Source organism: Triturus cristatus, chromosome 8 (genome assembly GCF_964204655.1).
Source record: "Triturus cristatus chromosome 8, aTriCri1.1, whole genome shotgun sequence".
NCBI lineage: Eukaryota > Metazoa > Chordata > Amphibia > Caudata > Salamandridae > Triturus > Triturus cristatus.
Genome location: NC_140591.1, coordinates 1,133,116,351 through 1,133,131,325, shown reverse-complemented (window position 1 = coordinate 1,133,131,325; position 14,975 = coordinate 1,133,116,351). Strand labels below are relative to the sequence as shown.

The 14,975-nt window shown below is 52.5% G+C and overlaps 1 protein-coding gene across 1 annotated transcript in view; it reads right to left on the bottom strand.

The window, feature by feature from the left end:
• AFF3 (ALF transcription elongation factor 3) overlaps window positions 1–14,975 on the bottom strand; it is a 1,727,663-nt gene that overhangs the window by 267,706 nt on the left and 1,444,982 nt on the right. The gene's annotated exons all lie outside the window — the stretch shown is intronic.

The window sequence follows — 14,975 nt, the reverse complement described above, 5'->3', positions numbered from 1 at the left end:
AACCCATGATGCTCCAGGACATGGCACACTCTCTGGACATGCAACTCCGCCTTAGGAAGAGAAGAAGCAGAAATTAAAATGTTGTCCAGATAAGGAAAAACACTAATGCCCTCCCCATGCAAATGGCCAATAAGAGGAGCCAGAACCTTAGTAAAGACCCTGGGAGCAGAGCATAGCCCAAAGGGCAGTACCTGGAATTGAAAATGACGACCCATCACGCAAAACCGGAGAAACCTCTGAGAGTCTGGATGAACAGGGACATGCAGATAAGCATCTCTCAAGTCTATTGACGCAAGGAAGTCGCCCTGAGATATCAGAGGAAGGATCAACTGAAGGGAAACCATTTTGAACTTCTGGTGAGGGATGTAAGCATTCAACCACTTCAGGTCCATCACTGGTCGAAGATCCCCAGTGCGTTTCGACACCAGGAATAGGATGGAATACACACCCAACCCCAATTGATCGACGGGAACAGGAATCAACGCACTTTTGACCACCAGGGATTCGATGCCTTCCAAAAGCGCCAATCTCCTTACAGGGTCTCTGGGACAAGGAGTGGCCTTGAAACAGTCTGGGGGAGTCTGGATAAATCCAATACGCAATCCCTCTGAAATCACCTGCAGCACCCATTTGTCCGATACAGTCACCCTCCAAGAATCCAGGAAGGAACTGAGGCGACCCCCAACCGGACCCAAACCAGGAGCGATCCAGTCATGACTTTGGCGCAGGATTGGAGGAGGAAGAAGAACCGGAGAACCGGGTTTTACCAAAGGAAGGAGCACCCCGGCCACGCCCCCTTCCACGAAAGGGCTGACCAGGCCGACCTCTCCTAGAAGGGCCAAAGGCCCGCTGAGAACCAAACGAACGGAAGTGACTCGCCCTCTCAGGAGCCAGGAGTTTACGGTCCTCCGCCGTTTTCTTTACCATGTCATCCAGAGGTGACCCAAAAAGTTTAACCCCAGAAAAAGGAATCTTCATCAGGAGATTTTTCTGCGCCGCATCAGCCTTCCAGGAACGAAGCCACAACTGGCGTCTCGCAGCCACCGAAGACCCAGCCGCAGAAGCTGCCGCTCCCAAAGAGTCAAAGGACACATCTGAAAGCAGCCGAACCTGTTGTTCCATCAAAGCTAGGGTAGAAGAAACATCCTCCCCCTGGTCCAACAATTCTGACAGAGACTGGAAATCCTTAAGCAAGGATTGTATAGTGTAAGAAGCATAGGCAGCAGCCCTGATAGAAAAATTTGCAGCCGCAAAAGTGCGCTTCACCGCACCATCCACTTTACGGTCAACCGGGTCAGCAGGAGAAGAATCTTCCGAAACCACAGTCCCATGAGACGACATGCTGGCCAACAAGGAATCAACCTTTACCGAGGAAGGGAATTTCACCGCAAAATCCTGCAGCGGGTACCTTTTATTCAAAAAGCGTGGAAAGGAACCTTTGTCCACATCCTTCCATTCATTCTCCAAGACCCTCAAGACTGAAGAGTGTAGAGGCAAAGAATCAGGTTCAGGACGCTGAGATTGCGCAAATAGATCGCTCTCCAGAGGAACAACAGAAGCAGGAAATGCCAAGTTCTCACGAATGTGACCCAGCACCTCCTTCAGGTCGGCACCCTGCACAAAACGGCCCCTGACATCATCCTCCTCCTCATTCTCAGAATCAGCAGCAGCAGCGCCATCAATCTTAGCCCGCTTCGCAGGAGGAACAGGCACCTGCCCCTGTAATGCAGCAGCCACAGCAGAATTAATCATCTGTTGTAATAATTCCATAGATGGCATCTGTATACCAGAACCAGAAGCCACCACCAAGGGATCAGGAGCAGACTCAGCCACAGAACCTGCATCTGAAAGAAATGCGGACGGGAGTTTCCCGCCCCCACAGCAAGTACACGCGGCCCTGTCAGTAGGTAAGAATGCTACCGGGAGCCTCCGGCCCCCAGATCAAACGCATCCGGCCGCGCTACGTCCGCTTAGCAGGACGCGCGGCCGGTAAATGAAACAAACCACCGACAACAGTCATGAGGCTGAATCCAGAGTCACAACATGACTCTCTTCCATAACCGAAACGAACGCCACTAAAGTCCGCTGAAGCAGGACCAGAGGCACGAAGGTAGTAGCAGGAGGCAAAAAAATATATTAAAAAGAAACAAACTACCGACAACAGTGAAAAACACACTACTACCCCCAAACTAGATACCCTAGGGCATAACGGGTCTGCTCAAGCAGGATCCCAGCCCCACTCACCTGACCATCAGGCAACACAGCACTCGGAGAAGTGCAGAAAAAAAGAACAGATCGGGCTGGCTGGTTTGTATCCCTTTATGGGATTGGCTGAAGCCACTGGGGGCCATGTTGGAGGAGGGAAGGGAGACTAGAGCGCTGCTCTTTTATTTTACTTGGAGTTCTGTGTGGAGCCGGAGGCTCATTTGTATTACTGTGGCGAGGAAGACTGGACGAGGAGGTAATGAGGCTGCCGCTCAGGACGCGGGCCCTTATGACCTCAAACATCGGTGAGTGAGGCCTACTGGAGGCTGTCGAGTGATACTGGGAGAGCAATGGAGTCCGGTGAAAGGAGGTGGAGCTCGAGGCAATTGAGGCGATTGTGGCTCAGGGGGCCCAGAGCCATGGAGGTGGCTTGCAGACAGGGCCTGGCAGAGAGCTGCGGCTGGAGTCCGGGCTGAGGGCGGTGACTGACGGAGACACAGCCGCCATTGAGACTGTCAAAGGAGGAAGGGCACTGCTTTCTGGGTTTGGGTGGTGGTGAAGACTAGTTTGGCTGCCCACTAAACACCGGGGCCCCCATTCAGATTAAAAAGAACAGACACTATTGGCTGGGCTCAGTGGGAGGATGCTGGAATCCGTCCTGGGGAGTCCCTCAACCAATTGATGTCTTGCTCATGCGCGCCTCTCTGCCCAGAGGAAGCTTCCTTGTGGACTGCGGTCTCCCCTGCTGCCTCGGGAGGCTGGGGTTACTTAGTGGGAGTGCAGCTTGTGTGGCACAGCGAAGTGCAAGGGGACAGGAGAGGCAATGGTGCAGCCTAAGAGGCTCAGGGTACTGCCGTCAGTCAGCGCACAGTATTCTGAAATGAGCTCACCACCCCTGGCTGGGAATAAGGAACCCTCGGAGGTCCACACGGTTATGATCTTGGTGGCAATCAGGGACACCAAAATGGCACTGGAGCACAAATCTTGGATGTGGGCCTGTTACGAGCTGACCACAAGAAACTGGGGTCCAGGGTTGCTGGAGCAGAGAACTCCCTGACTGAGGTCACCACAATAGTAAAAGACGGGACATCAAAGATCGGACAGCTGCAAAAGGCCATTCAGCACCTGACTGATTGCTTGAAGGATGCAGAAGGTCGATCAAGGCTGAATAACGTACGCCTTATTGGCATCCCCCAAAAAACCTGAAGGCCCAAGTGCTGAATTATTACTTTAGCAATGATTACCAGAGACAGTGTTGAGCAGAAGGGGCTCCAAAATTTACACCGTGGAATCGTCCCACAGGGTACCAAGGAGAGCCCCAACTCCAGGGGCCCGACGCCAATTATTACCAGACTGCTCAATTATAGAGAGGGTGACCACATTTTGCATGGCCCATGGGAAACTGAAGGTAGTCTGTTGTGCATATGCTTAGACTACTGAATGGCTGTGTAAAAGCAAAGGGATACCTTTCTTCTGGCACCTGCAGAGCCTCAACCTGAAATACTCCCTACTATTTCCCACCAAGTTGAGGGTCACTGCCTCCGACAAGTCCCATTTCTTCGCCATCCCATAGAAAGTCCGGGATTGGTTTGGAGCGGAGGGGCTATCTGATGCCACCAAGCACCCGATCGACAGTCCCCCCAGGTCTAGCAACAGCACAGCTCAAACAGGATGACACAGAGAAAGAAATGGTCAACCCCTACCAAAGATCAAGTGCGGCAGGAGTAGTCAACGGTGGTACAAGAGGTGAAAGACGGCAACCCCTAGACAGCAGCCACCAAATGCTTGATGCCCTTTAGGGTCTCCACAGACTTTTTAAAAAAAAATTTAATTTGTTTATTTTTGACTGGCAACACATGATGACATACATAGCTGTGCGCCTACAACCCTGCGGCCGGCTGCAATGTTACAAATGGTCACACATCATCTCAGCTTATCCCACATCCCGGAGACTGGGCATCACTGTGTTCAGACGTTGCGGCTCGATATATTTTCAAGGTTTGCAATCCTGTATGCCATTTCCTGTAGACTTTTCCCCTGTGAGGGGGCACAGTTTTTCTGCCATAAAACACAACACCCAAAGAAAACTTTACCCCACCCCCCTGCTCACAACTGTTGAGGTGTCCTGTCAGCAACCCACCTAGAGTTTATTCTTGCGCTCAGCACCAGTCCGCACCTCACGGCCAAGAGGTGTCTTAAATGCCTATTACTCGTCTCAGACCAAAGCACGTCAATGAGTGGATTTTGTGCCCTCCCTACTACCATCATTCCCCCGCCAGAATAGGGTCCCCCCTGCCCTAATCACCTAGATAGGGCTCTACGAGCTCCTGGAGGGCTCCCCTCTGATCACTCAAGCAGTACTGCGCTCTGGGGTCTCCACGCCATCCGTCCCCACCACAGTCTCCGTGGCTCCACTACCCCTCCCGAGAAAGTCGACATATAGCCCCCAAAATTTTTTTGGTCTGCTGCGCGGTGGGAGCAGCTCACTGAACCTCTCCGTCTGCGTGCAGCAGTAAAGCACGTCTCGCGTCCACTGCGCTACCGCATCCAGCAAATCGCTACTCTACGCTATGAGCATACCCATGTCCACAAGCCGTCACGCCGCCTTGGGTAACACTCTAGAGTGTCCCAGCAGGACCACCGCAGGATCTGGTGTAAGATCTAATTCTACCACTCTTTCTATCTGCTGATAGATCGCTTCCCAGAAGTTGCGTATACCAGGGCAGTACCACGCTAAATGAATAAAGTCAGCCACTGGGTGGTTGCATCTCTCGCAAGTAGACCCCTCCCTGGGGCCATACCGATGCAATCTCTCCGGTGTATAATAGACTCTATTTATGAACTTGAAATGAATCAGCCTGTGCTTGCCGTGCAAAGATATGCGACGAATCCCTGAACAGCAGTACGCCCACATGGCATCGTCTATTGTGGTTTCAAGGTCTCTCTGCCAGACTAATCTGGCCTTAGGATATGCCTGCGATCTCTGCGACAGCGCCATGCGATATAATTTAGACATTAGCTTACGGGGACTATTGTGCTTGATGATAAATGATAACTCCAGAACCTCCGGGGGTTCGGCCATGTCGTCCCCTAGGTGTTGCCGCCATGCCCACCTCACCCTATGGAATTGGAAACGCTGCAATTGTGTGCCGTTGTCTACTGTGGCAGCAACCTCGTCCCATGTCTTAGCGGCGCCGTCCGAAAACAGGTCCCCCATCGAGTGTATACCCAGCTCACGAAGGGACCGCACCACCCCACTATCCCTGCAGGGGGACAACCAGACCGCCCAGTCGAGCGGTATTGCTGGGGAGTATAATAATGCCCCCGCTGTTTGCTGCAATATGTTATTCCATGCATGCCGGGTTGAGTTTAATGAGTCTAAGAATCCCGTTCGACGGTCCGGCGCCTCAAAAATTACGGCGGGAAGCGGGAGTGGAGCAGCAAACAGTTTCTCTAACTTTAGGTATGGAACAGCGTCATCGCCATGTATCCAGCTGTGCGCCTGAGCGTCCTGCGCAATCCTGTAATATAGTTCCAGATCGGGTGCCCCCAGGCCGCCCAGGTTATAAGGCAACATCAAGACGCGCCAGCTAACACGAGCCTGCTTACCCGCCCACGCCAGCCGCAACAGGGACTTAGTCAGCCTAGCAAAAAAGGCACACGACAGCACAATAGGGATGTTAGCAAACAGGAATAAGAATCTGGGGAGTACCACCATCTTCATAATGGATATCCGACCCATCAGCGAGAGGGGTTGTCTGATCCAGGTCTCCACATCATCTTCAAGTTTATCAATGGCCCTGACGTAGTTCTCAGAGAGCACTACCTCCGAGTCCATATGCAGTTGGATCCCCAGGTATCTGACCGAGTCGTCCGACCACTGGAGCGGATACTCCATCTCGAAAGGGGTAGTGACCGGGGTCAACCGGAAAGCGATGGACTTAGTCCAGTTTACTCTCAAGCCAGAGAGCGCCCCAAAATGTACAACCTCCCGTAGCACCGGTGCTAAGTTATTCTCCGGGTCCCTGATGTACAACAGGGTATCGTCTGCGTATGTGGAGACCACGATCTTGTATGTAGGGAAGTTTATTCCTCGGAGGCTGTGGTATTCCCGAAGGGCGCACGCCAAAGGCTCCGCCACCAGGGCGTACAGTATAGGCGACAGGGGGCAACCCTGTCGTGTTCCTCTCGAGATGGGAATAGCGTCCGTAACCAGGTCGCCCAGTCGTATCCTCGCAGTAGGTCCCCTATATAGCACCCCGACCAACTGCAAGAAGACCGGGCCCAGCCCCATTCTCGTCAGAACCTGTCGCATGAATGGCCATTCTACCGAATCAAAGGCCTTCTCCATGTCCAGGAAGACTGCAAGAGCACGCGTGTCCCGACGCACATGCTGCATAGTGCCAAACACCGTCCTCAGATTATACGTGAGGTTTCTGCCGGGCACAAACCCCGGCTGTTCCGGGGCGATCAGCTCCGAAGTGAGCAGAGCCAGGCGTGTGGCTAAGACTTTCGCATATAGTTTGGTGTCGACATTTAGCAGAGACAGCGGTCTATAAGAACTGCATTCCTCCGGCGACTTACCCGGTTTGGGAATCGCCACTAAAATAGCCTCTCTCATGGATTGTGGCATGTGTCCCTTAACACACATATCATCAAACAGTGTCGATATATGTGGGAGTAGCTGGTCTATAAAGGTTCTGTAAAAAGCAACGGTGAGACCATCCGCCCTCGGGGCGCTATGCGCCGTCATGCCCGCCAGTGCTTCCAAAATTTAATCTTTCTCTATGGGGAGGGCCAGAAATTCCCTATGCTCATTAGTGAGGAAAGGCAACTTAATATAATCCAGGTAGTCCCGGATGCTCTCTTCCGTATCGGTCTGTTGGGAAGCATAGAGAGTAGCATAATACGACTGAAAGCGCGCCGCAATGACAGCCTCTTCCGTTAAGAGCACGCCGTCCTCCGATCTGATCTTGGTGATAGCGGCTCTACCCCTACGGGCTTTTAGTATATTAGCCAGTACCGATCCAGGCCTATCGCCCTCCCCATATACCCTGGCCGTGGCGTACTTCCCCAGGTGCAGCACTTCCGTATCCGCAGCCTCATGATATTCCGCCAGCAGAACCTTCATCTCCTCTGTGGTGTCTGCCGACGCCTCTGACTGCAGCCTAGACTCCAATTCCCCAAGTTTGCGCTCCAATGCCGAAAGTCTCTGCCGGATATCACGCAGCACTCCGGAATGTTTGGCCATTGCCACCCCTCTGATGTAAACCTTAAATGTTTCCCAGATCGTTTTAAATCTATCCACAGAGCCCATATTGGTGTCGAAGAACAACGTGATCGCCTCAGCTAGTTCTTCCTTAAAAAGGGAGTCTAGCAGCTAATATGGGGGGAACCGTCACAAAAACGGGGGAATGGTCTTTCTGGGCGCTGCCAAGAGCAGCATTACCGGGGAATGATCAGATAGTGTGCGTGGCAACACCTGGCACGCACGGACCTGTGGCAGAAGAGACGTTGACGCCAGCCAGTAATCAATGCGCGTGTGTAAGTTGTGATAAGAAGAGTAGTGCATGAAGCCCCCCAGCGCAGGATTCAGAGTTCTCCACACATCGGCCATTTCCCGTCCTATAACTTTAACTGCAGCTGACTGCGTTCTAGCCGGGCCTCCAGATCTGTCCAGCTCAGGGTTCAGGACCATGTTGAAGTCTCCTCCCCACAACATGTGCTGCACCCCGCATTCCCTCACCGTGTCTGCCAGCGCTGTATAAAATTCCGGGCAGTCATAGTTTGGGCCATAGATATTAACCAACAATAAGTCCAGTCCTCTGCCCTGGCAGCGCGAGAGTACGAATCTGCCTGCCCCGTCCGCAGCTAGTAAGTGCGATCTGTAGTCCGCTTTAGGGTTGACCCAGGTCAGCACCCCCCTGGCATGAGTGGTGAAACCAGCCACGTGCGCATTACCCACCAACCCTCTAGTGCGCAGCATGGGGCTATGGTTAGGGAGATGCGTTTCCTGTAAGAAAGCAATATCTATAGCGTGCCTTTTAAGGTAGTGCAGGACTTTGCGTAGCTTCCGATGATCATTCAGGCCTCTAACGTTCCATGTCAGCACTCTAATAGAACCAAGCACCCCGCAGGTATCTATGTTTTTATGATTGTTTTTAATTCAACCAAGTGCAATCTTTTATTGTGTAATTTATAATTGTATAATCGTTGTACTCTTTTATGGTCCAAAGTGACCGAAATAAAGATCATGATGATGATGATGATATTAGGCATTGCCATTCTCTCTGAAACGCAGATCGTCTGCTACTGTGTGCCGCATGCAACATGTGTGCTGAAGTATACAAATCAAAGTATACTGACAGTGTAACCTCATAAATTGGAAAATGGAACCCACCACCCTCCCCCCACCCACAGCAGACCCCCTCCAACTTGGCCCTGTCGCATCCCTTGTAGGGACTACCCACACCTCCCGCCACCCTGCCCCAAACAGATTAACCCCCCCCAGTTGTGGAATTCACTCGCGGGCGGAGGTCGCTCAGTTCTTAATCTATAACGGGTTAGCACCTAGTACCCAATGGCGACACCCAGGCGCGGCAAGCGAATATCTGCCCCCACGCCATACCTTGACCACTTCGTAACGTACCACTCCGCACACCCCGGAATCCCAGACAGCGAGTGAGGCCCCTGCACCCCCCCCCCCCGGTGCACCTAACAGGATAGTTTGCCCGCCGGGACATGGTCCGCGTGCCCGGGCTTCCTACACCAAATACCGTCTGTGAACGCTCAACGGGCCTGCAGCCCAACAGTCCATTAGTGAGAGGCAGTCCATTCTTCCCGTTTGGATCCCCCCACATCCATTCCCCTCCACACACTTCAACCCACTCAAGGCTGCTATGTACCCAATAAATGCGTCCCATTCTTGCCTGCCAGCCAGGGTCAGTCCTGTTCGTCCATTGAGCCATCCGCTACTCCCCCCGGCAGCTGCCTCTCTGGGCTCCGCTTCGGCTCCTTATTCCAGTCTTTCAACGCTTTCTGCAGAGCCTTAGGGTCCAGGAAGATGTGAGATTTCCCTTGTCTGTTGACTCGCAACTTGGCCGGGTACAACATCGCGTAGTCCAGGCCCAGTTCCCGCAGCTGTTTTTTAGCTGGAGCAAACTGCCGCCTAGCCTCCTGTACTCTGGCAGTGAAATCCGGGTAGAGCGAGAGGGTCGACCCCTCATACACCAAAGTCTTCTTCTCCCGTGCTACACGAAGGGCCGCGTCCCTGTCCCGGTAGTTCAGCAGTTTCGCTATAATCGGTCGCGGTGGTGCTCCCGGAGGGGGCCTGGGTCCCAGGGATCTGTGCGCTCTCTCCACTACAAACATCCCTGAAAACACATCTTTACCAAGCAGCTCTACCAGTAGCGACTCCACAAAATACTCCATTCTGCCAGTTGACGTCGTCTCCGGCAGGCCTGTAATACGCAAATTGCACAGACGCGTACGCGCCTCAAGATCCTCTGTTTTGTCCTGTAAAACCTGCATCAGGCACCCAAGTTTCTTTTGGTCCACGTCCAACGAAGTCTGAGCTTCTTCCACTTCCGCAAGGCGTTGGTCCGACCGGTCCAGTCTCTCCGCATGCTTATCAATGCGCTCCCCCATACGATCCATCCTGTACGAGAGAGCGTCTATCTTGGCACCCAGGGAGGTGATACAGTTTTGAAGTCCTCTTCCTCCGGGGGTACCTGAGCGCCACCGGCCGCCCCCTCTGCCGGGGCCTGAGTTTTGGGGCGCCTCTGCTCAAAAGTGAGTTTAGATTGGGATTTGTCAGACTTACCCATCGTGGGTATTGCCGCCATGGGGCTATGCACACCTCGTTCCGAAAGGCAGCCAGTAGTGCCAACTAGGGCACCCCGTCGTGTAGAGTAGCCCACCAACTCCCGCTCCAGCCACGTTCTTAACCTGGGGCCCGGCTCCAATTTCCGTAGTCTCGGCGCCGCTAGCAGTCCCCTCCGCCGGCGTCTCAGCTCAGCCTCCCAGATCAGGCCCACCGTACCTCCATGCGTGCATCGACTCTATCCATCCACCTCGTCTCCAGGCGAAGAACAAAAGTATCAGGTAAGTGGGAGACGTGGGGGGGGAGGTCGCCACACTGTCTGTCACCGACTCCCGCACCTCACAGCCCGTTATTTCGCATCACTGCGACTGAGCCTGCACTCTGTCCACGTCGCCGAGGTGTCGACCGTGGGTTGCGCTCCACGCCTCCGTGCACCGCTCACCTCGCAGCCTCCTGTGTCCAGCAACCCAGCAGTGGTTCAACCCGCGGCCACAGGCTGTCTCTCCAGCACCCAGGACAGTCTCCAATCGTCTACCCCTCCTGGCCGGCACGATCCCCCAGCTAGCCCTCCAGTGATTGCCTCCACGTTGCGGTCTTCAGCCGTCCTCACTGCGTTTGGGCCGCGTGACTTGCGGCTGGGAGCTTCCTGCCGACAATCACCGCCGCCTGCCGCTCAAGCGTCTCCGCGCCTTGCCCCCTTGCTGTGCCTCAGTATTATATCTCCGCAATGACAACTCCCGTCGTCGCGTCGCACCTGTCAATGGCGATCACGACTAACACAATTAGGCCCCTCGCGGCCCGAGGTACTACATGAGCTGGGGGAGCCCGGCTCCAAGTTCGCCCCCTCCGTCACATCCGTGGTTTGGGGAGCACTTAAGGCATCGCCACGTAATACCGCTCCCGAGCGCGGGCTGCAAGAGCGAGGGCCAGCAGGAACAGACCGCGTTCACGCAGTCCCTCAGTCCGCACGCACAGCGACGCAAGTCCGTCTGGGCGCGCACTCAAGGTCGGGGATCAGCGGCCCAGCTCACACCGGCGCAGGAGTCGCGCCACTGGGTCGCACACCGGGCACGGCTGCTAGGCCTCCGTGTTGACTGCAGTCTCAAGGCGTGTGGGGCCGGATAATGGTAGGATAGTTATGCCGCTTGCCGGAGCTCCGGGCTCAAGCAGCCATCTTCGCTGCGAGCTAAGCTCCGCCCCCGGGTCTCCACAGACTTAGGGGCCAGGGGCCAGCGATAAGGCCTCAGAGAAGGAGGTTGGGGACGCCGTACAGCCACTAGTGAAACCAATGACGGTGTTCAAAATTATTCAATGCTATTGAGCTGGGGGTGGCGGAGGCGGGGGATTTTAAGTGCATACAATTGAGTGCGGTTATTTGCCTGGCAGGCCTGCAGGTCTAGCCCTCTACACATTATCTTGTTAATATTTGGTTTCTATAGCTGACTAGACCATAAAATGTTGAAAGGGTGTGACAGGTACCGCAGGCAATGGGGAGGCAGGTTGTTCGAAATTCGCTGCGTAAGGGGACGGGGAGGGTTGAGTGGAGGGCAGGGAATTTCAGCGGGTAAGGTGGGAAAGGAACAGATGCACAGACAGCCGTTGGATAACCCAGAGGGTGGATCTCCATGCACATTATGTCACATACCACTATGGTCAACTCACAGAGAGGGTACACTGACCCTCACTTGCCTCTCACGATCCTTTCATGGAACGTTAATGGGTTAGGAAACAAACTGAAGAGAGGAATAGAATTGAAATATCTAGCAAGGTGTAATCTGGATCTTATTCTGCTACAAGAAACTCATCTACTAGGCAATAACTGCAGATGTCTGGGTTGGGGCAGATACACACTTCAGGCCCACTCAGACTTCATCACCAGCTCTCGGGGTCCATGTATCCTGGCATGTAAATCACTACCATTTCTGGTGACGCAGACGTGACTGGATCCGCAGGGGTGCTGGGCAGCAGTCGGCAGCCCTTAGCAAGGGGAGGAGCTTTGTTGCCTTACGGTACCTTCCCCCAGACCTACAAATGTCAAGCCTCAAGTCTATGGCTAAATGGATAACACAGGTCTCAGAGGCACTCCTGATTGTGGGCAGAGACTGGAACCTGACCCTCCATTTTTTCACCTGACAGGGTGACCAAAGGTAGGAAAATGCCCGATTGGTCATGTTCCTGACAGCCTCTGACCTAGTAGAACCCTGGCGGATGTTGCACCGGGGGGGGTGTGACAGTACTCACTTGCGGCCAATGCCATGCAATCAATGTCATGCCTGGACTATTTTTTACTTCCGATGCACCTCCTGGGGCGATGTGATGAGGTTCAATATCGACCAAGGGTAATTTCAGATAATACGCCACTGAGCCTATGGTTGATTCAGCTGAATCCTCGTATAGTCACGGTCTGGCGACTGGACCGATGGGTGCTGAAGGACTGGTCCACCCAAAAAATTTGCCCAGGAGGTGTCGGAGCTATACTTGCAGGATAATGAGGAGTCCGGGGTGTCTTGGACCTGCCTGTGGGAAGCGTATAAATCGGTGAAAAGAGGTCACGTCATTGCCAACATACTTGGGAGAGGAAATAGAGGGCCCAAGAGAGAACCAATATGAGGGCAAAATAGGAAATCTGGGAGGCCCAATACGCCCAGCAACCATATTCCCACTTAGCCTTCAAATAGAAAAAAACAAGAGAAGAATATCGCAACCTGCTAGAACAAAAGGTGCGGGCGCTCTGCCGAGATCACACAAACTATATAAAGTAGGGAACAAAACAGGGAATTTATTGGCATGGCTGTTTCATCGGAAGGAGGGGTGGAGGTGGATTCATGAAATCCACACAAGGAGGGCCACAGAGCAATCATAGCGGCTGAAATAGCCAAAGTTCTTGCTGACTTCCTGAGAGATCTTGTCCACTCGAGAATGGACCGGGGGCCAGAAAGGACTTTGACTGGTTTCTCCACGATATCCCTGTCCCATGACAGGATGGATACACAGTTAAGTATATTGAGGGAGACCTTCATGAGGGCGAGATTGCTGATGCCCTAACCCTAATGAAATCAGGAAGACACCTGTCTCGAATGGGTTACCCTTGGAGTTCTTTAAATGTGTCCAAAGCCAAGTGATTGAATCAATCTGGGACATGCTCCCTGAGGTCCGATCAATAGGGTAACTCCCCCAAGACCTTCGACAGGCACACATTGCCCTAACCACAAATTAGGGACACCACCGTAGTGCTGCTCCTCTTACAGGCCCATCTCTCTTCTTACCATAGAGACAAAAATACTTGCAAAGGTATTGGTGACCAGGCTGCTGCAGGTAATCTACAAGATTATAGCACAGACCAATCCGTATTCATGCCCGGCATAATCTACAGAGCTTATTTGGCTGCCTAGCACGTGAAGGGCATATATGGGAGCCGGCCAAAATCCTTGGGTTGGACACCGCTAAGAGTTTGACTCCCTTGAAATGGCCCTACATGATGGCACTGTTAGAGCATATGGGCTTTGGTCCCTCCTTCCGTGGTTAGGTACGACTCCTCTATACCCAGCACAATGGGAGAGTGAGGGTCAATGATACGCTATTGGATGAGTTTGCTCTGGGGAGAGGGATGAGACAGGGATGTCCCCTCTCCCTCCTCCTCTTTGCAGCAGCACTGGAACCACTGGATAATTGGATCCAGGGAGATGCACTTCTTAGGGGACTATCCTGGGATCCTGACTGGGAAGATGTAGTCTCGCTGTATAAAGTTGACGTGCTTCTGTACCTCGCAGAAACGGAGGACTCAATCAATAGGATCCTAAAGATCTTCACAGTCTTCTGTCGGCTTTCTGGACTATGCATTAACTATGCCTCACCTGGTGTGCTCTCCAGAACTCTAGAAGTTTAGTTAAGTGGACATCAAACAGTCTTGGTAAGAATCCAGAAGAAGTCGTATAACATTGTCCTCTTCCAGTTTCTGAGGGATGCCGTAAATGCAAATGTTATCTCACCTTCAGTGGTCTTTCAGGACACTGACTTTCTGCTACATTTAACTCAGATCCTGTCCTATCTCTCTCTCAATTTATGAAAGCAGTTCTCAATATCATCCAGTCTCTATTCCGATATGTGTAGCTGCTTTGGGAATGTGGAGAATTCTGTGTCCATTGTTTTCCCTTCTTGCATCCAGTTTGTCTGACCATGTCTCCCTTTTAATCTTGTTAGTAAGGCTTAACGACTGGGCAGACATTTTCTGGTCTTGTGCAGTGGCGTAACATTAGCTCCTGCAGCCCCGTGGAGCGGGAATACCCGAACTCCGGGGGGCCCCTTCGACACTGTGCACAGGTGGGAACCCTTGGCCTGAGATCTCCAGACTGGGTGCCGGAGGGGGAGGGGTGAGGGGAACCATCTATGTCCTTTGAGGGGGCCCTCCTCAAGTTTTGTTACACCACTGGTCTTGTGCTCCAATTAATCCAATCATATCTCACCAAATGCAGCAAGAAAATCAAGATCAGATCAGTCAAATGACCAACAAGCCGAGTGTCAGGTGTCTTTCACAGTAATCATTGCTCGTATGCTCTTTTATCTGTGTATGGCCCCTGAAACTCCTCCTTGAAATGCTTCAGGTAAACTACATACAGGTTCGCTTTCCAGTTATTTGTGTACCTATGTGTAACTTAGATGTGCAAATAGTTTTGGAAATTATTCCAGTGAATGGTCAACCCCATTCATGTTGCAAAAACAGATTTAAGTGAGTTTTGATACATTTAAATTAATTGCTTTATGCTGTAGTGTGATGAGGTACTCCCTCTTTGGCATGTGCTACCCAATATACATTTATAATTAAACTGGCAATTTGTGGTCATGCTGCATGGTCAAGCTTATTGTTAATGGTTGAAGAACTTCTCTAAATTTTTCAAACCAATAATCGAGAAAAGAAGCTAAATTCTTAAAAACATTTAGTGCCTAAATG